Below are 20,816 nucleotides of genomic sequence, written 5' to 3'. Positions count from 1 at the left end.
TGAAGGAAAAAAATATATATATATACACACATACATATGTAATGAAATGTTATTCAGCCTTAAAAAAGAAGACTATCTTGCCATTTGTGACAACATGGATTAACCTGGTGGGCATTATGCTAGGTGAAATAAACCAGACAGGGGAGATAAATACTGCATGGTATTGCTCATGTGTAAAGTCTTAAAAAAAAAATACAAGGGAAATAGATGAAGTGTTGGACATGTTAATTAACTCTCTGGAGAAAATCCTTTTATAGTGTACGGATACATGAAATCATCATGTTGTAAACTTTAAATATGTTATAATTTTATTTGTCAAATATATCTCAAGAAAGCTGAAATAAAGAAACTGAAAAGCAAAAAACAATGCATAGCAGGTAAGTTTGGAGAATTTTATATCTAAAATATCTTCATTTTACCTTAATATTTGATCAATGATTTAGCTTCTGGGTATTCTGAGGGTAGGTCAAAGGAGACTAAGCATGTCTGGCCACCTATTTGTGTTAAAAAGGGGTTTTCCTTGTTCATATGGAAACAGAAAATGATGGAGACCTCTGGGACTCTTAACTTACAGCGTTAGAGTGCTTGCAAGGAGGACTTTTAGAACCTTTGGGTCTGGAACATTGACATGATCTTTGTTATTCTTAATCTATCATTTCTATGTTTTAGTTTCCTCTCTTTAATGATTTAGAAAAATATTATTTCTCTCCTACAGTTGGGTTGATTATGAAGTAGGATCATATTTGGCACAAACATAGCATAATTGGAGGTTGGAGGGATATTGGTTAAGAACTTGGGTGGAGGAATCAAGATTTCTGGATCTGAAACTCAGTGCATCATGTGCTTGGTTGTTATGAAGTTTGAAAAGTTACATAACGTCTCTAAACCTCAATTATTCACCTGGAAAATGAGGATAACAGTAACTTCCTCATAGTATGGTTGCAAGGTTTGCATATGAAATAGAATTGTTTATAAAATATTCAGCATACTGCTGAATATTGTATTACCCACTATTACCATTTATAAAAGCAGTCTAGTCAAATATTGAGGAGATTGACATAATCACTCAAATATGTGAAGTTTTTGGAGTTCTCACATTCTATTTGCTAATATTTTAAGTCCCATGGCCATAACCTAGCTAGGTAACATCCAAGATTTTTTTTTTTAATGGTGACATTAATTGAAACACTGCTGTGAACATTCTTGTCAGTATTTGATGTGGAATAATATCAAACGGAGAGACCATTTCAAATGTTTGAACCAAATATACCACCAGAGAGCTACATTAGACATATATTGCAAGCAAACTGTAGCATTTCATGACTAGCATCATGGAAAAACTATGAAACTGGTTTTTAACTACCCGTCATTATATAGCTCTTTTTCGAGGAAATTGAAGACTGACAACCTTGTTTCCATCTGGAAACATCTAACATCTGTGCTTGTAAACATCAAAACACAGCTGTTGTAGCTCTGAGTAACCACTCCAATTTATTTATTTTTGACTTAAAAAAATCTTCAGTTTTCATCAAACATCACAGTTGTTAAGCCATGTTCTTACAGCGGGAGGAAAAACAATTACGAGAAATCACTATATCAAACATTTTAAGAACAATACTCTTTCTTCTATTTCATTTAAAAGAGATACAATCTCCCATCAATTAAAAAATGTATTTTCTGTGGGTGTGCCTTTTTTTGGAAACCACAGTATTTAAAGCCACCAGGAGGTCAGAGATCCCAAGTGCATTTTATAGTTAAAATATTATAAAACGTTTTCAGTGGGGCCAAATTGGGCAACTCGAAGTCAGGTGGTGACAAGACCAAGAGCAAAAGAATCTTATTCTAGTGTTTTTGCATATAATACATAGGTATGCCACATTAACTTTAATAAGGTAACTTTTTACTAAAAAATAAGTGCATTTTGGTATAATACTGAGTTTTAGTTGTATATGATTCTAAAAATGATTTCATATGAATAATATGTTAAAGTTAATTTTCCTACATTATACGTGTGGATAGTATTAATAACACTAAAACTTGAATTGTTTTTACAATTGTTAATCATAGTTCTAATTCTGTTTCAGCTACATTAGCTCCCTAACTGCTCGCTCACCATCTGCAGCCAGTGAGATGGGGAAAAATGTCCTTCAGCTATAGTCCTTCCAGGATGCCCACTGGGTTCGATTTCCCACTCTCCCATCAAAGCCATCGAAGGTGTGAGGTTTCTGATATCTTACCTTATGCATTGCCTCTACATTTAAGTCCAGGCTCTTCGGATGGATTCCTTGTTTGGACTTCCTATCCATTTTGCTTCAGTCAAGCATAGAGTCATCTCAAGCCGCGGGCGCCACAGTCTGCAGGCAGGCACCACCACATCCAGGGCTCAGCTTAAATTCCTGCTTCCAGGCTCTAGGCTGCATACTAGCATTTGTCTGGAAGGGTGAAAGGGGTAGAATTTTCTTAACTTGAAGAACTTGGGATCTTTTCGTTGTTTCCCTATTTAGGATACAGTTGAATAGTGACACCAGTCCAGAAAATATGGGTTTTGTTCACCAGAATTATTGATTTAGAAGTATGCAGAAATTATTTCCAAATTTTGCGGTATGGTTTAAGCCTCTGTCCTAACCTTTGAGGCTCATAAGAAACCAAGTTTAAAGCCAGAAAGTTTCGTCCTATGGTGCAAGAGTGCCTCCAAGCGGCAGAAAATTAAGGTGCGTTGGGTAGCCCTGAAGATTAAATGCCATGCTAAGGTCACCTGAGTGCCACTAGCATCTATCTAGGCATTAGTTATTCCTGACACAACTAATATCAGAGAAATTTATATGTGATGTAATAGTATTTACCCTTATCTCAGATTTTTAACTGTAATTTTTTTTGGCATAATAATAATATGGTAAGAATAATATGCTCTGTATAGCTAGTCTCAATCTTCATCTGTAAGATTTGGACAATAGCTATTAACTCGTAACAATATTGTAAGAAATTAAATGAATTAAAATGCATATACAAGTGTCTAGTGTATATAATATGAAATTTATAATATATATCATATTATATGTGTCATAAAATATGTTGCATACATTAAATTGTATGATATATAGTATATATCCCATGTGTAAATATATAATATGTTATACACAATATATAGTAAAGATATGTGGTATTTGTAGTAGGGAATATAATATGTAACATACAATTGATACTATCATGAATTGCAAAATGTGCTTTTTCCTCCTTTCTGGCTGGAGATTGTGCTACAAAAAGCTTTGCCTTTTCTTTGAGAGATGTCCAATGGAGCTGTCCATCAGCAGAGATAGATTCAGTGACCCAATAAATTATGGAGCTTTTTTGAAATCTTAACATGGAAACAAAGTGGCATTAAGGTGAGTTTCCTGTATAGCTAAAGATCCCAGGTAGAAGCCCAATGTTATGCAATGGCAAAGATCCAGAGCCCTTCCTCTCTGGATCAACATTCCGGCAGACTAAAGGGAATTTTCTCAAATCTCCTGGAGACATGTGGCACCCCTGTTTCTCAGCTGTGGCCATGGATGAATGAAAATTTCTGAGGCTACTTATCTTTATCTACTACCCAGTGGCGGCAATAAAGCAGGAGACAGCTGGACTGAGTCATTATGCTATTTGTGCTGATTCAAGGTTGTCACTAACACATGGCTAACCAGTTTGTGAAAGCCCAACTCACATTTCCAGGTGATACACTTGCTTTTATCTTATATAAAATTCCAGTTCTCAGTTCTAAAATCAGTATCTGTGACCAAGTAAAACAGTTATTCTGTTATTTATGGAAAATTGAATTGCTGTTTTGGATTGAGACTATACTAACTCTCTGGGCCTCAGTTGACTTCATAGACGTTCTTTCTTTCCCGTACCCCACTTTCTCTAGATTAATACTTTTCTGATGTGGTAGATATTGATGGTAGACAAGCTATTTTGTGAATTTGGGAAGAGGAGAATCACATCATGAGGATATGATTATCTAATTCTGTAGACTAATACTCTGTCACACTAGAGCTTAGCCTGTGTAGAGTCCTAATTTGGCTCACTGTTCTGAAATCCCAATAGATTAAAATATTCCTATTCTTTATATTTTTAAGAGCTTTATATTAAAAGCCATTTGATTTTATTGGCCTATGTGGGTAGTTTAATTTCAATAGAAACTCTGAGGTTAAAAGGAAGACATGGATTTTTGTCTTAGGACGTTTAGAAGTTACCACCAAAGCTCTGTTTAATAAAAGAGGATTAAAAATTTATGGGAGTAATAAAAATAAAATTATAAAGCCTATCCTTCATTTTAATTATGTATTTCACTTGAAAAATATGTTTGTTTCACTGGAATAAGTTGCTCTCATTAATTCAATTTCAAATATTGAAAATTTATTATTGATATGCCTTTTTCTACTAAAGCTGATTCAATAATTTTAAAAAACAGAAAATGAAAGAGAAGGTTCCCCTTGTCAAAAAAAAAAATATTTGCCTTACAAAGAATTCACCTTGGAATTCACTATAATAAAGGATCTAGCCTTTAATTTAATATTCTTTGTAGTAATTTAATAAATATGTACTATAGTTTCCCATTTTGTACACCGAAGAGCAGTGATGCGTGAAATTGAAACAGATGTTGGATATTAAATAACAATCCATGATATACTTTACAAGGAAGGGAAAGAAATAATATTTATTGAATGCTTACATGGCACTACATAAATAGCAGTGCCATTTAAAGCTCACAACAACCCTATAAAGAACATGTTATTATCTGAGACTTTCGGTGAAAGAAACTAAAATCCAAGGAATGCAACTTAGTCCAAGGTCAGTCAAGAAATTTTAGATGGTTGAAGACTCCCTATCATCTGTCCACTACACCCTTCTATTTTATATCAGAAGGGAACATTCTTTTCTAAGATAGTAGCACAAAGGATAATAATAAGGAATAGTTTAGGTATGTAGTGACAACAATGTTGCCACTAGGTGCTTCTGTTGGTGGCATGTTGGGGAAAATTTGGTTGTAATGAAGACAGGTTCCCAAATTTCAAGTTATTAATTTGGATGCTACTTCCATAAGAGTAATGAGAAAAATTTGACCTTGGAATTCAATTTTTGAATTTACTAACTCGTCAAACCAATGCCTTCTAGCCTAATAGTTAAGAGATTAAATACTTGAGCCAGTCTGCCCCAGTTTAAATCCTAATTCTACCAGGTACTGCCTGTATAATTCACTTAAAGATGTGTGGAGATTATAAGGATAGAAGTTATTATTCATAAAAATGTAAAACCTCTGTTTGCTACATGGTAAGGATATACATGTTATCTACAATTAATATTTTCATATTTTATGCTTAGAGAAAACACCTTCTGATGTTGATTCTTAGGTGCAAGGTGTTTAATATAATCATAGTTCTACAAAATAGCGAATTTGATTTTAGCCTTGACTTCAAGAAAGAAAAGGCTAATCTGCAAAATATCTACCATGAAAGAGAGAACACAATAAAGTAGATAGCACAGTACAGCAGAAATCATAGAGCCAATAAAAATAGTAAATGTGTAAGAAGGAAGCTGTAGGAATAAGCAAGTAATAAATAAGCTTTAGGATACATATTAAAGACATTAAGAGTAATTCATATAGAATAGCTGATTTGGAGAGAAGTAGTTCTATTAAGAATACCAAAAATAAACTTTGACCATTAACAGGTGAAAAAGTCTGAGAGTTTAGGAATTTAGGAGGAAAGCAAAATTTCACAAATGTAGATGTGGAAAAAGATAAGAAACAAGGAGAAGGTGATTAGCAAAATTACAATAATGAAAAAGACAGTGCCATCCAGATGATTGTATTTTGAGCCATAGTACCAACTGGCGGGTGAAATGTTATTCATGAAAAAATATTAAAAAGATGTTTGAAACTTAACAGAACTGTACAATGACATGTATTTATATTTTGTGCTCAAATTAAATTTTGGTAAAATTTATAGTCAAGAAGTCAATTATATCAGAACTCGTGAAGGTTTTGAGATCTTATCCTACTTGCAAACTAACATGATACTTATGAAACTCTGGGATCAGAGAGGAAAAAAGTACAGAATAGCTAGGAGATATGCATATATGCACTGGTTACCTTGTCCACCATGTCTATGGAGTGATTTGATGGACCCCAGTGCAGGCCCCCCACTTTCCTGTGAGTTTTGGAATAGCTGAGAAACTCAGGGTCAAAAGTCCACCGGTTTTAAGCAAGCAGCCTACCCCAGAGCAAGCAGGAAATAAGTGAGTCTACTTTCCTCTGGAGAGTAAGCAGCTCTCACTGTAGTTGTCTTGACCTACTAGATGACTATGTAACCAGGCACAGAACTGTTCAGTATCAGAGGACAGAGAAACCTGGCCATCTGGCACACTCCTCAAGGCTGTGCAGGGCCCATGGTAGACTGCCTCTCCAAGCAAATCATGTTCAGTACTTACTTTCATTACCTTGTTGAAATAGGGAGTTAAAGACCCCTCAAAGAGTTGTCAAAAGCGATGCATCAGCATTGATCGAACCTACAGTTAAGAATTTCATTCACTGCAGGGATAATAGGAAGAAAACCACCAACTCCCCAAATTTGATTTAACGGACTCTTATTTTTCCTTTGGTGAACTACCTATTACACAGAGAAGAATCCTGAGCTTTAGCATAATTCAATAGTCAAACTGATTATGCAAAATCAAACAGTGACCCTAATCATATTTTAATGATTTATTCTTGTCCTCATTTTACTACATATGTTCTAATATTGAGGCAGAGGCTGGATCTGTATTCATATTCTATAAAGAAGTAAAGCCTTTATAAACATGCAAACTTAATTTTCATAACCCAAAGGAATGTGAACATTTCCCATTGTCTTCGTCCTTTCCATTCTTTGTGATTTCTTAAAAATACACATTACCAACTTTCAGTACACATCCTTGCTTCATCCCTTATAATTGAAATGTGTACTACTTAATCATATTGAATATCACATCTGTGAGCTCAGCCATAGTACAAATAGTGTGGCAGTTATTTATGTGAAGATAATACATTCAGTAAGAATCACTCACTCTGGTCATAGAAATTTACTTATTTTGTTTATAAAGATTACAAATGCAAATGTATATATTTAAATAAGCACATATATCACTATAGGATAATTTTAAAGCTTAAAGAACATAATTCATAAATAAAATATCTGATTTCGAGAAAACACTTATGAGTTCATTGTGAATTATGACTCCAAGGGAGGTTGAAGATACAAATTTTTGTGAAATTACATAAATAATGCCATGTCATAAATTGCATTGCTATATTGGTATAGTTTTCATAAATTGTAAATATCATTGTCATTTCCAATGAAAAACAGTGAAACAATAAAATAATACAGCAACTCAAAACATTTTAAGTGTGAGTTCTAGTTCAATTTTTGTTAATGGATGTATATTATAGTATGTCATAATTATTGAGAATTTACTATTGCTTACACAGGTAGATAGATTCGTGAGAAATCTGGAGATTCAAAATCCATATTTTCTATGTGCTTAAATACGTCTTTTTTTTTTAACATTTATTTATTTATTTTTTTGAGACAGAGAGAGACAGAGCATGAACGGGGGAAGGTCAGAGAGAGAGGGAAATACAGAATCTGAAACAGGCTCCAGGCTCTGAGCAGTCAGCACAGAGCCCGACGCGGGGCTTGAACTCACATACTGTGAGATCGTGACCTGAGCCGAAGTCGGACGCTCAACCGACTGAGTCACCCAGGCGCCCCTTAAATATGTCTTAAAATACATATTATACAAGGTAAAATATATATTTACTATATACTTACATGAATGGTAATAATATAGTCTATTAATATTTATGGCAATATTAAAAGTAATAGTGTAAACTATTGATGGATATTAATAATATCAATAAGTTATTTTAATTATTTAGAATAATAAACTATAAAATACTTTATATTATATTTTATGTTAATATAAAATGTAAACCTCAAGTTTATATTAATATCAATAGGAATTATAACATTTAAATTCTGTGCGTTTTTTCCCTAGTTTTAGGCTCCCCCCCTTCCCCATCTAGAAACAATCATTTACTCAGAAGTATACTTAGAGCAAAAGCTTGTACCACAGAGGTGTTTCACCGGTGTTGATAGGGGACTACTCAGTAGTCATGATATAACACATTGTTGACTTAAAAGAAGTCACCTTAAAGATTAAGGATGTTTCGGGGTGTCCTTAACATTTCCTGATTGATTGGCTTGCATTCTTAATCATAAGATAGCAACTTTTCCATAATATTTAAGAAATGTTTCCCTGTTATAATTGCCAAAATGTAAAAATGGTAAGTGTTGATTATACTATTCCACTTTACAAATGGATTTATATTATGTAACTGGGTATACTAATATGAATTATTTTACTAACATATTCACTTATGGTATAATTATATGACTGTAATATTATCAATGCAATATATATTAGTAAATGAAATATTACCTGTTTATATTAAGATTAATTATTTTATTCATATTATATCCAGGATTTATTTATTTATTATTTCTTTCCAGGATCTATTTAAACTGCATTACAGTATACTATTAAATTATAATAGCTTATTATATTAGGAATAAAACTTATTAAACAACAAGTAGCTTTGATTATTCAACATGCCAAATAATTGTGGAGAAAATCAGTATTCATATTGAACTTAAAAAAAACTTACATTGCTAGAATTGCACATCATGTAATATTCTTAGGATAATATGTTGCAAGTTTGGAAGTTAAGAAAAACTATAGTATAGCACATCATGTTATTTAGTAAGATTTATTTTTGATGAAATTGCATTAGGAGAACAGTGATTCTTTTATGAAAATTGTAATGATTTCTAATGTAATATATTCTATCTGAAAATCAAATTATTGCTGTATAAAACAGAGAAAACAATCCTAGTCTTTTTAAATGAAAAGTATTGACATAATATATTGGAATGATTTATTTCATTTCATGGAAATTAAAATACAGCACATTTAAAATAAAAATGACTACTTACAGAAGTACATAATAATGTTAGCCTCAAGAAACCATGTACCAGGGCCCTAAACACATACCAGGCCTCTGTGCAGTCTTCTTAATATGCCTATGGATTAGAAAAACTATATATGATTACTTTCCCTACAGACAAAGAAAATAAAGAAAAAAATAAAAAGAAAAGATTGAAACACAATTGGGTATTATTTCAAAATGGCATTGAAACCAAATATGCTAATGAAACAACAGAAATAGATGTCACTGGGCATAAATTTGCACCAGTTACTTAAGCCGTTATGATTGTTCCTATTTTTCTATCATGTGGCAGTCTATAAATATGCATAAAGAAAATATTGTTACATCCCAATTAAAAAATAACGCATTATTGGGGCACCTGGGTGGCTCAGTCAGTTGAGCGCCTGACTTCGGCTCAGGTCATGATCTCGCGGTCTGTGAGTTCCAGCCCCGCGTGGGACTCTGTGCTGACTGCTCAGAGCCTGGAGTCTATTTCAGATTCTATGTCTCCCTGTCTCTCTGCCCCTCCCCCGCTCATGCTCCGTGTCTCTCTGTAAAAAATGAATAAACATTAAAAAAAAAATAATGCCTTATATATGTTAGCTAGTCTGGTAGAGGAAGTTAGTTTTTGAGTATTCATAGTTTCCTTCTATTTACTACATATGCATTCCTGATTTCCAAATAATTTTAGCACTGTGAAGTATATTAAATACTATACATGTATTGTACTGAATTTTGTATTTTAATGATTTTCAAGGTACGTATCTCAAAACTCATTTCAAAATTGATTTCCTACTCTGGATACTTCCTAAAAGTTTCACTTTTTTGGAGATCTTTTGCACACGAGCAGTTTCAACTGTCACCTCTATGTAAAATATTTCTCATCAGTGTATTCTGTCTTTATCTTTATTACAGGCCTACTCCTGCATTTCTAACTGCCAAGATTTCTTACACCTCAAATTTAACATGAATTCATAAAATGACAATCATCCTTATTATCTTATAAAATATGTTCTCCAGGAAAGTTGATCAAAGATGTCATTTTTAAGCTGAACTGTGAAGACCAAGAAGTGTACAGCAAAGTGGAGAAGAGACGAAAAGACATTTAAAAACTGAGAAAAATACAATTACAAAGAGAAATGAGATAAAACAGGTATTAAAAATAAATGACATATTTAAAAACAGGTTTGGGATTTTGAGTAATTGAGACTTTCATGATTTCCCAGTCCTTTGAGAAAATTTCCTGTGGGAAATTCAGTGCCCTTCCCCGGATACCTGAGGATATTTGGAGCTTAAAAGAATGTGACCATTTCTGGCTCTCAATTTTCTCCATTCTCCACTTAATTGTACTTACTGTGTATTTCCACAGCTTCTCTGTCTCCTTGTTCTCGACTCAGATACAGGACAAGGATCCTTTCTATTAATGTTTCCCCACATCATTCACTCAGGCATATATGTAGCAAGACATGCACCAAAGAAGGTGATATTGGAAAAATAAGAAACTCTTAAAATGTAATAGTTTTACAGAAAACTCTGATCTTTGGAGTGAATTGGAAACTCTGCAACTAAAACTTTGTCTCTTGCCATATTTTATATCAGGCTTCATTTTATTCATTTTTTATCTCGCCATGCTTTCTCACTGTACCTCCTTCTGTCTCCTTTCTCCTCTCTCTGTTCTTCCTCCTCCCCTCCGTCCTCCAGTCCTTGGTGATCTTAACATGTCCATAACACATAAATGGTAACCATTTGTGTATGATTGTGGAACTACCCTTTATTTCACTGTGTTCTTAAAAACTTTATTGGAGTCTTACCTTCCTTAAGAGTCATTTGAAAGCTCTGCAACTGAGAAATTTTCCCTAGCCATACTTTTCTTCAGGGTCAAGTTCTCTATCATGCTCTCCCTCATGCTTTCCTATAGCGTACTAAAATAGAGATTGAAATTGCATACAGTTTATATCTAAAATAAACTGCAGTGAAAGCTATTTAAATAACTGTGTGTGTGTGTGTGTGTGTGTGTGTGTGTGCGCGCGCGCACGCGTGCGTGCAAAAAGAAAAAAAAAGTTACCCTCACTTTTAAAGTTCTAATCTTAATGTATTGGCCCATAAATTTGAATCAGGATCATCCAATGTCATCAGGACTCTTCCAAAGAAAATATTTGCTAGTTCTTAATTGAAAGTTAGGGAGGCAATGAATAGACAGCTTAGAGAAGAGCTGGGCCAAATTAAAGAAAGAAAGAAAAAAGACTAGCAGATGAAAATTACTACTCAACAGACAAATTTTTAAAAAACCAAGTAAACATGCAATATAGTTTCATATTCTTCAGAATATCAAAAATTATAATTATTAATTTAACATGATTTTCTGGCATCTATGTGAGAATAAGTTACCTTTGTATGTATTGGTATTTTTGGATGGGTTGCAGCTTTTCAGAAAGAAGTTTTTTATATTTCTTTAATATTTAATGAAATTAACTTAATAACATCACTGTGTTAATAATATATAATATCACATTATTATGTGATATATATATATATAATTATTATGTGATTATGTATAATCTCCTGTAACTTGACTATCTCATACATGTGAAGTATCCCATAGAGAGATTCCTGATATTCAGGGATCCATAGAGAAAGATATATGTCTTAGCACTCTTTAAAGTATCTAACAACTGAAAAATCTCTCACTGCTACTATCTAGCTTGAGAATCCAGTAATAGAAATTCTAGAGATTATTATCTTCTCTCACTCTCTCATTTTGAAGCTCAAGAAATGAAGATGAGATATTAAAGTCACACAGCTGGTAATTTGCTCAGTCATCTGGAATAGAAATCCATTGACACACAGTTTCATTTTTACTGACAAGGAATTTATGTACTGACATAAAATTCTATTTTCAAAAGTAATCTCTGAAGGTCAATGAGACATATACACTAAGGATTCTTATCAGCATCTAGGAGAGGAGAAGATGTGGGGTGGGGGGACAGCGCTTCCTCAGTGTGAGAGAAAGTACTTCCTTTCCATGCCACGTTAGTAAGATGCACAGATCATGCATGCTTTCAGAAAATAGCTGAATAAAAATATTTTATAATAAATATTTTATTATGAAAATAATATAGTCTTAATTAGGAACTTTGAGAAATACAACAACGTGAATATATTTTAAATATCATGAATCATACTTGGTTAGGGATAACTTCATAGATAACTACTGTTAAAATGCTTTAATGTATGTGTGTAATTGTTTTACTTAAAAATGGGCTCAGGGCTCCTGGGTGGCTCAGTCTGTTGAACATCCAACTCTTGATTTCAGCTCAGGTTATGGTGCCAGGGTTGTAGGATCAAGCCCCACATCTGGCTCTGTGCTGAGGGCAGAGCCTGCCTGGGATTCTCTCTCCCTCTCCATTTGCCCCTCTACCCTGTTTGCTCTCTCTCTCTCTCAAATAAAAAATACTTTAAAAAAATGGACTCATGTGCTATCTACCAAGTTTTTCAATAAGTTCTGATCATTTCTTCATACTATTAAATACTTTTAATATTTTATGTGAATAGTTACATAGTATCTTATTGAGTAGCTGAGTTTATTTATTTATTAAATAAATCATCCATATTTGAAATTTAAATATTTTCCAATTGAAGTAATTCCCAAGAATACATTGCATCTATCTATTACGTCTTCAATATATATCCATAGAAATAGAATTTAAGATGGGAAATCCGGGAGTTTTGTAAGTTTCTTTTGTTCAATTTTTGTTAGTTTAATTTTAGTTTTCAAAAATACAAATTTTACAAATTTGTTTTTCAACAACTTTGTTTTTTATATTTTTTGTTTCAAGTTTTTATTTAAATTCTAGTTATTAACATATAGTAGTAATATTAGTTTCAGGAGTAGAAATTAATGATTTTCTAGCAACTTTATAAATATCTGTTTATCCTGAAAATACACGAATCCTACTTATTATTAAATAAAAATGTGTCAGCAATTTGATAAATGAACTGTGATAAATCATTATTTTTTCCTATCTGCTGAGATTTAACACTTTAAAGTAATGTATCTATCTGTATCTGGTCTGTGCTTCTTGCAATTTTATTTTTGGTAACAATTTTATGCTTTCCATATTTCACTCCTATTTTTAAAGTTTAACATTAATCACTTCTTGGCCTTTTGGCTAAGATCAAGTGTAAAGTTTAACATTAGTGTTAGTTTTTTCTTTCTTTTTTTTAAGTTTATTTATTTATAAATAGAGAGAGAAACCATGTGAGTGGGGGAGGGGCAGAAAGAGAGAGAGAATCCCAAGCAGGCTCTGTGCTGTCAGTTCAGAGTCCGTCACGGGGCTCAATCTCACAAACCAGGAGATTATGACTTGAGCCAAAATCATCAACATCCAGGAACTCAACTGACTGAGCCACCCAGGCACCCCAATGAAATAATCTTCTTAAAAGATATCATTATGGAAGAGTTCTATCAATAAGATAGTACAATCATATTTTGAAATTACCTATAATTTAAATTAAACAAAAAATTCAAAGTGAGATGAGCTCATGTCTGTAACAAGGTGAGACAGAAATAAAGCATTAAATAAAAACAAGATTTAAAATACCTGGATCCTACCCTATGACCCAGCAATAGCACTGCTAGGAATTTATCCAAGGGATACAGGAGTACTGATGCATAGGGACACCTGTACCCCAATGTTTATAGCAGCACTCTCAACAATAGCCAAATTATGGAAAGAGCCTAAATGTCCATCAACTGATGAATGGATAAAGAAATTGTGGTTTATATACACAATGGAATACTACGTGGCAATGAGAAAGAATGAAATATGGCCTTTTGTAGCAACGTGGATGGAACTGGAGAGTGTGATGCTAAGTGAAATAAGCCATACAGAGAAAGACAGATACCATATGGTTTCACTCTTACGTGGATCCTGAGAAACTTAACAGAAACCCATGGGGGAGGGGAAGGAAGAAAAAAAAAAAGAGGTTAGAGTGGGAGAGAGCCAAAGCATAAGAGACTCTTAAAAACTGAGAACAAACTGAGGGTTGATGGGGGTGGGAGGGAGGATAGGGTGGGCGATGCGTATTGAGGAGGGCACCTTTTGGGATGAGCACTGGGTGTTGTATGGAAACCAATTTGACAGTAAATTTCATATATTAAAAAAAAATAAATAAAAATAAATAAAATAAAATACCTGGATCATCAATAAATTTACACCAGGATAGTAGAATTATGGATTATGTATTTATATTTTCCACTTTCCAGAAATGTATTTAAAGTCTAAATTAATAAATAAAACATTCAAACTAAATCAATTTTTCAACTCACACTAAATTAAAAATTCCTTTAAAATACTGGGAGTTAGATATCAAATTCAAAACTTCCTTCAGTATTGATTTCACTCATGTGGAAACATCTAAGTAAGTGAGGCCAGGGTAAGAAATTTTATCTATCTATCATCTATCATCTATCTATCTATCATCTATCATCTATCACCTATCTATCTATCTTTGGCTTCTAAAAAACTGAGATTTATTTCTCACAGTTCTGGAGGACTGACATCTGAAATTAGGATCCCAGCATGGTCAGATTCTGATGAGGGCCCTCTTGAATATGCACACTGATGACTTCTCATTGCATCCTCACACGCTAGAGAGAGGGCTAACTTGTTCTCTGGTGGAGGCAGCTGCCTCTTCTCTTTCTTCTTACACTCTCCTCCTCCTCCTCCTCCTCCTCCTCCTCCTCTTCCTCCTCCTCCTCCTCCCCCTCCCCCTCCCACTCCCCTCCCCTTCCTTCTCCCCCTTCCTCTTCTTCCTCCTCCTCTTCTTCTTCTTCCCCAGCTTTACTGAGATACAATTGACCCAACATATTATATAAGTTTAAGGTGTACAGCTATTGATTTGATGTATTTATATGTAGCAAACTTATTACCGCTAGCATTAGAAACCAAATCCATCCCATTACATAGTTAACAGTTGTGTGTGTGTGTGTGTGTGTGTGTGTGTGTGTGTGTGTGTTAAGAGCAATAATGTCTCCTCTCCCCAACATTCAAGTGTATGGTACAATATTATTAGTTATAATTACCATGCTGTACATTAGATCCCCAAACTTGCTAATCTTATACTGCGAGCTTGTATACTCTAAGATCTAGCTTCTTTCCCATTTTTCATGGCTCCATTCCCATTTTCATGGCACTATTCCCATTTTTCATGGCTCCACCCTCATGATCTGATTATTACTCAATTGGTCCACTTCTGAAAACCATGGTAATAGGATTAGGGTTTCTTTCAACATATATATTTCAGAAGGCACAATCAGTTCGTTGCAAACTTTGAGGTACAGATTTTACCCCACATGTCTAGAAATGTATTTTTGGATCTGTAGGATTCGTTGTAGATATGTGGCTTAGGTTTTGCTATATATTATTTGCTCCTTAGAACATCTGGTGAGGAAATTAGGGCAGATGAAATCTCATGCAATATCAGTTTCTCTTTCTCTCCCTCTATCTCTCAGACATTGAGAATAAAATGCTTTGTCCAATATCACACAAGTGGAATATTGAAAAGCCAGAATTGTAACCCAAGATTCCTAAGATTCTTGATTTTAAGTTAAATGTTATTTCTAATATACTGTATTGATTTCTTGTGATTTTAAAAATCTCTATTAGAGGGGCTCCTGGTTGGCGCAGTCGGATAAGCGTCCGACTTCAGCTCAGGTCATGATCTCAAGGTTCATGGATTTGAGCCCCGCATCCGGCTCTGTGCTGACAGCTCGGAGCCTGGAGCCTCCTTCGGATTCTGGGCCTCCTTCTCTCTCTGCCCCTCCCCTGCTCACGCTCTGTCTCTCTCAAAAATAAATAAACATTAAAATTTTTTTTAAATACAAAATCTCAATTAGAAAAATATTATCCAAATATGTATCCTGATGTTGCACTAAAACGATATCATTTTTATATCTCATCATTTTTAAAATATCTTACCTAAGAAATTTGTAAGAGTTTTCTTCTTTGACTTCAAGATTTCTCCACATAATATTATTCTTCGTATTATTCTTTTTTTTCAATTTATTTGAGCTATAATTGACATATAATACTATATTTCTTTCAGGTGTACAACATAATGTTTGATATTTGTATATATTACAAAATGATTACCACAATAAGTCTAGTTAACACCTGTCATCATATATAATTAGACAAAGTTTTTCTCTTTTGATGTGATCTTTTAAAATCCACTCTCCCCATAATTTTCAAACATGCAATATGGTATTATTAACTATAGTCACTGTGTTGTATATTACATAGCCAGGACTTTATTTTATAACATTGCATACCCAAGGATATTTACTTTTTAGCTTCAATTCTGTACTTTTCGACCCTCTTCATTTTGCCCATTCCCACCCCCTGCCTTTGGCAACCACCAATCTGTTCTTTGTATCTATGAGCTAAGATTTTTGTTTTGTTTTGTTTTTAGATTCTGTGTGTGAGACCCTATGGTATTTGTCTCTGTTGACTTATTTCACTTACTGTTGTGCTATCAAGGTTTATTCATATTGTCACAAATGGCAAGACTTCTTTCATTTTAATGGATGAATAATATGCCACTGTGTGTATGTATGTCACAATTTCTTTATCCATTCATCCATCAATGGACACTTAGATTATTGTTTATCTTGGCTATTGTAAGTAATGTTGCATGAACATCGAAGTGCATATATCTCTCCAAGTTAAAGTTTTCTTTCTTTATTTCTTTTCTTTCTTTCAAGTTAAAGTTTTCTTTCTCTTCTTTCTTTCTTTCTTTCTTTCTTTCTTTCTCTTCTTTCTTCTTTCTTTCTTTTTCTTTCTTTTGAGGCATAAATACCCAGAAGAAGAATTGCTGGATCATATGATAGTTCTATTTAAGATATTTTACAGAACTTCCATGATGTTTTCTACAGTGGATGCACCAATTCTCATTCTCACAAAGAGTACACAAGGGTTGGTTTTTTTCCACATTCTCACCAGCACTTGTTATTTCTTATACTTTTGGTAATAGCATACTAATGTGTGAGGCGATACCTCAGTGTGCTTTGGATTTTCATTTCACTGATGATTAGTGATGTTGAACATCTTTTCATTGGACTGATAGCTATCTGTATGCCTTCTTTGGAGAAATGTTAATTCAGATTTTTTTGTCCATTTTAAAATCAGATTATTTGTTTTCTTGCTGTTGAATTGTATGAGCTTTATATATTTTGGACATTAATCCTTTATAAAGATTTGATTTACAAATATTTTCCCCTATTTGGTAGGTTGCCTTTTCATTTTTTTGATGGTTTGCTTTCATATATAGAAGATTTTTAGTTGGATGTTTTTGTTTATTTTTGTTTTTGTTGTTGTGGAAACAATTTTTAAGAAATAAAAATCTGAATGTTGAAATTGAATTAATACTTTTTGGATATGTTAGGGGGAGATTATTCCTGGCTCAACTTTATAAATTTATAATATAAATTTATAAAAATAAATTTATAAACTTTATAATTGGGTTTGAGTTAAAATTGTCTGATGTCCTTCTCTCCCATTCTCTCTCACACATAGCACACACACACACACACACACACACACACACACACACTTTTTCCCCCTTATAATTTCATGAAATCTTCTAACTTTTCTATTCATTGTGGTTACCTATTTGCCTCATAGTGGGTCTGGGATCTAGCCTTCTTCTGAGATATTTCCATCTAGTTTTTATATTTCAACTCTAGCTCAAAATGAACTTCCCTCCAGGAATCATGATCCCCAGTGTAATGCATTCCATACACGCTTCACAAATATAAGCCATTAATACCTACAGAAACCTGCGCCATTGAACCTTGCATGATTTTATGATAACATGATAAATATTTTTTTGAGCTGGGTTGAGTATATACACATAACAGAGTGAAAAACAGTCAGTTGATGAGTGAAAGATGGAGACTGTGGACTGCATGTCCAAGGCTGCTTTAATGAATCAAATATCAACAGATTATATAATAACAACATATTTGGAAAATTATAAACAAAACATGTAGAAGTTAGAAAAAATGTTTAATATTTGTTAAAAATATTTTTCAAAATCAGTAAAGAGGTGAAATTAGGTTGAAATATGCTAAACATTTTATTACAGAAAAGGTGAAAGTAATATGATTGCAAATAATTATTTATGTATACCTGTGAATGATCAGTGATCCCTTAAATATGTCTATATTTAGATTATAGAGTCAAATGGGCTACATTGCAAAACATTATTATTTAGTTAGTTATTTTTGTTAATCATACTCAGAATAAATATTGTAACACAACCCAAAGGAATATATCACAATTAAATTGTATAAGCGTACTGTGTTCTGATTCAAAAGGAATAGTAAAAATGTCCTTTATGTAAAGAACTTTCAATCTATAATATCAGTAGTATAGAAGAACAGGAGACAGATGCATATAACTAGATTACTACAACAGGTAGAGAAAAATACGTAGGTATTCTAAGAGAATATAGAGAAGAGAATTTAACCCATCTTCGGTATTAAACTCTTTGACAAGTGGCTGTCTGTAGATGCTAGAGTATAAATTTGATTTACATAAATCCATTTTCAAGGAGTTTGTTCATTTTGGACCATCAAGGTCATTGAGTTGAACAAGATGTTAACTCGGTAGGTTACAGGCCATATATAACAGTGATCTATTTCCACATAACTGTGTCAAGTGAGGACACAACTGTGAATGGTATTAGTTGCAGTTAATACAGTACTATGAAATGTGAGAACTGCCTACACTGTATAATAGATTATAATTCTATATTTTTATTATATAAAATTTTATTATAGTTAGAAATTTCCCCATGGTTTGTTAGAATCAATATATATTATGTGTATGAGTGGGTGTTTACTTTTATGGACTCAAGGACCACATTGTCCAAAAATAACTCTCTGGAATTACTTTCTTAAGAAAATTATCATTATGCTCTCTAGCTTGCTATTATTCTGAAGAACATTATGCAGAAAATTGTCCTATCCATTTCATGGATATTATGAATAATTGGAATCTAACCAACAATAACAATGATTTCCATAGAAATTTTGTGTAATAGACTGGTAAGAACTAAATTGACCCACTTTCAGCTTATGTCATGTGTGGCCAATGCCTTCCAGTGTTCTGTATTAGCAAATTTTAATAAGGCCAAATGTGATGCTCTGTTGCAATATTCAACTAACTGATAGGGCATTTTAAACACAGCCTAGCTTAATAATATTTAGCCCAGCAGCCAGTATTCTACAAGTGCTGTGCCAGAGAACTTTCTAATCCAGGATGCTTCCACCAGATGGTATTCATCCTACCATATGTTTCAATGCCTAGATAAGCATAATGGTACAATGCCTGCTACTTAATTCAATAGTGAAATTGTGTGAATTAATACATGCTGAGGGTAAATGATAGAAGTAAAGTAATAAATATGGGAAGAGGGTAATAAAATCAGCTGACAAATAATGCCAGTAATTTTTTCTACTCTATGCTTCTCTATTTAGGGGAAACAAGATTGAAAATAGAAATTAGGATTAGTGGATAACATTTTGTGCTTTGTTAACTTCTATAACATTATACATGTCTTTAAGTACTCAGCAACTAAATTTTTCGATGTATAAAATTAAGACAGATATAAATTATGACTAATTTAAAATATTACTAATGCCTTAAATCTTCCAAAGTTTCTGAGTTTCCTTAGCCAAGGCCTTCCAGTGTCTGACATGGCCACTTCTTCTCTATAACAAAATTAACCCTGAGTTTCGATCATTTTTTCTAAAAATTTTACAGCTAGTAAAGTACATTTTTTCCATCACTAATACACTGGCTATTGCAAGGAACTCATAATATTCTAGTTAGAGATAATTACTCAATAAAACTTTTATAACAGAGTGAAATAATTTTATTATGAAAGAAAGATTTTACTATACAAAATAGTTGCAAGTTAGTAAAACACATATCTGGTTTAATATCTCATAATAATCTCATATGTGCCTGCTCTTGTTTATTCTCAAACAGCAGAAGGTACTCATACAAAATAATATTTATTTTCCATAGAGGATAATGCGTTTGAATTTTTCAAGCCACTTTCTTTCAAAAGTCCTTTTTTCAGCCAATGTCATGTCTTTGCATGTAAGTTAACCTTGAATCATAAATATATTCACTCAAGGGTGCCTGTGTGGCTCAGTCATTTGAACACCTGACTCTTGATTTCCATTTAGGTCATGACCCCAGGGTTATGGGATCAGGCCCCACGTGGGGCTCCACGCTGAGTGTGGGGCCTGCTTGGGATTCTCTTTCCCTTTTTCTTTGCCCCTCCTCCATTCGCACTTTTTCTCTCAAATATAAATACATTTATTAATTCACTGAAAAATGACATCAGCAAAATGGTAGAGTAGGAGATCCCATCCTTCGTTTCCTCACAGAAAGCAGCAATTACACAGCTATCCACAAGTGAAAATAGCTTTGTGGGAGCACAGGAGATGAGTTAAGAAGGTACAGCAACATGGTGTAGTGAAAAAATGGAGAATCACCACACAGAAAGGGTAGGAAGAACAGTTTCACTTGACCTGCATCACCCCACCCCACAGGCCAGCACAGCTCACTGGCAAGAGGAACTCCCAAACCCAGAAGTGCCCCCCATGGGGAGGAGAGCCAGACAGGTGAGCATCCAGCTTCCTAGTGTGGGCCTGCAATCTGCACTCCACGGTGGCTCT

General features: G+C 33.6%; 1 long non-coding RNA gene and 1 other non-coding gene across 3 annotated transcripts in view; one reads left to right on the top strand and one right to left on the bottom strand.

Moving 5' to 3' along the window:
* The window catches only part of LOC109264176 (uncharacterized), a 97,476-nt gene that overhangs the window by 55,006 nt on the left and 21,654 nt on the right, over nt 1-20,816 (bottom strand). For both annotated transcript variants that reach the window (XR_002078629.2, XR_002078628.2), the window contains exon 2: nt 2,238-2,432. This is a non-coding gene — a long non-coding RNA (uncharacterized LOC109264176). The remainder of the gene's footprint in view (nt 1-2,237; nt 2,433-20,816) is intronic.
* Nucleotides 13,211-13,402, top strand: LOC128776623 (U2 spliceosomal RNA). The gene has a single exon (XR_008421792.1). It is a non-coding gene; the product is annotated as a U2 spliceosomal RNA (small nuclear RNA).

The sequence above is a fragment of the Panthera pardus genome, unplaced genomic scaffold (genome assembly GCF_024362965.1).
Source record: "Panthera pardus isolate Hobbes unplaced genomic scaffold, ASM2436296v1 HiC_scaffold_1, whole genome shotgun sequence".
Lineage (NCBI taxonomy): Eukaryota > Metazoa > Chordata > Mammalia > Carnivora > Felidae > Panthera > Panthera pardus.
This window is presented reverse-complemented; position numbering and strand designations above follow the sequence as displayed.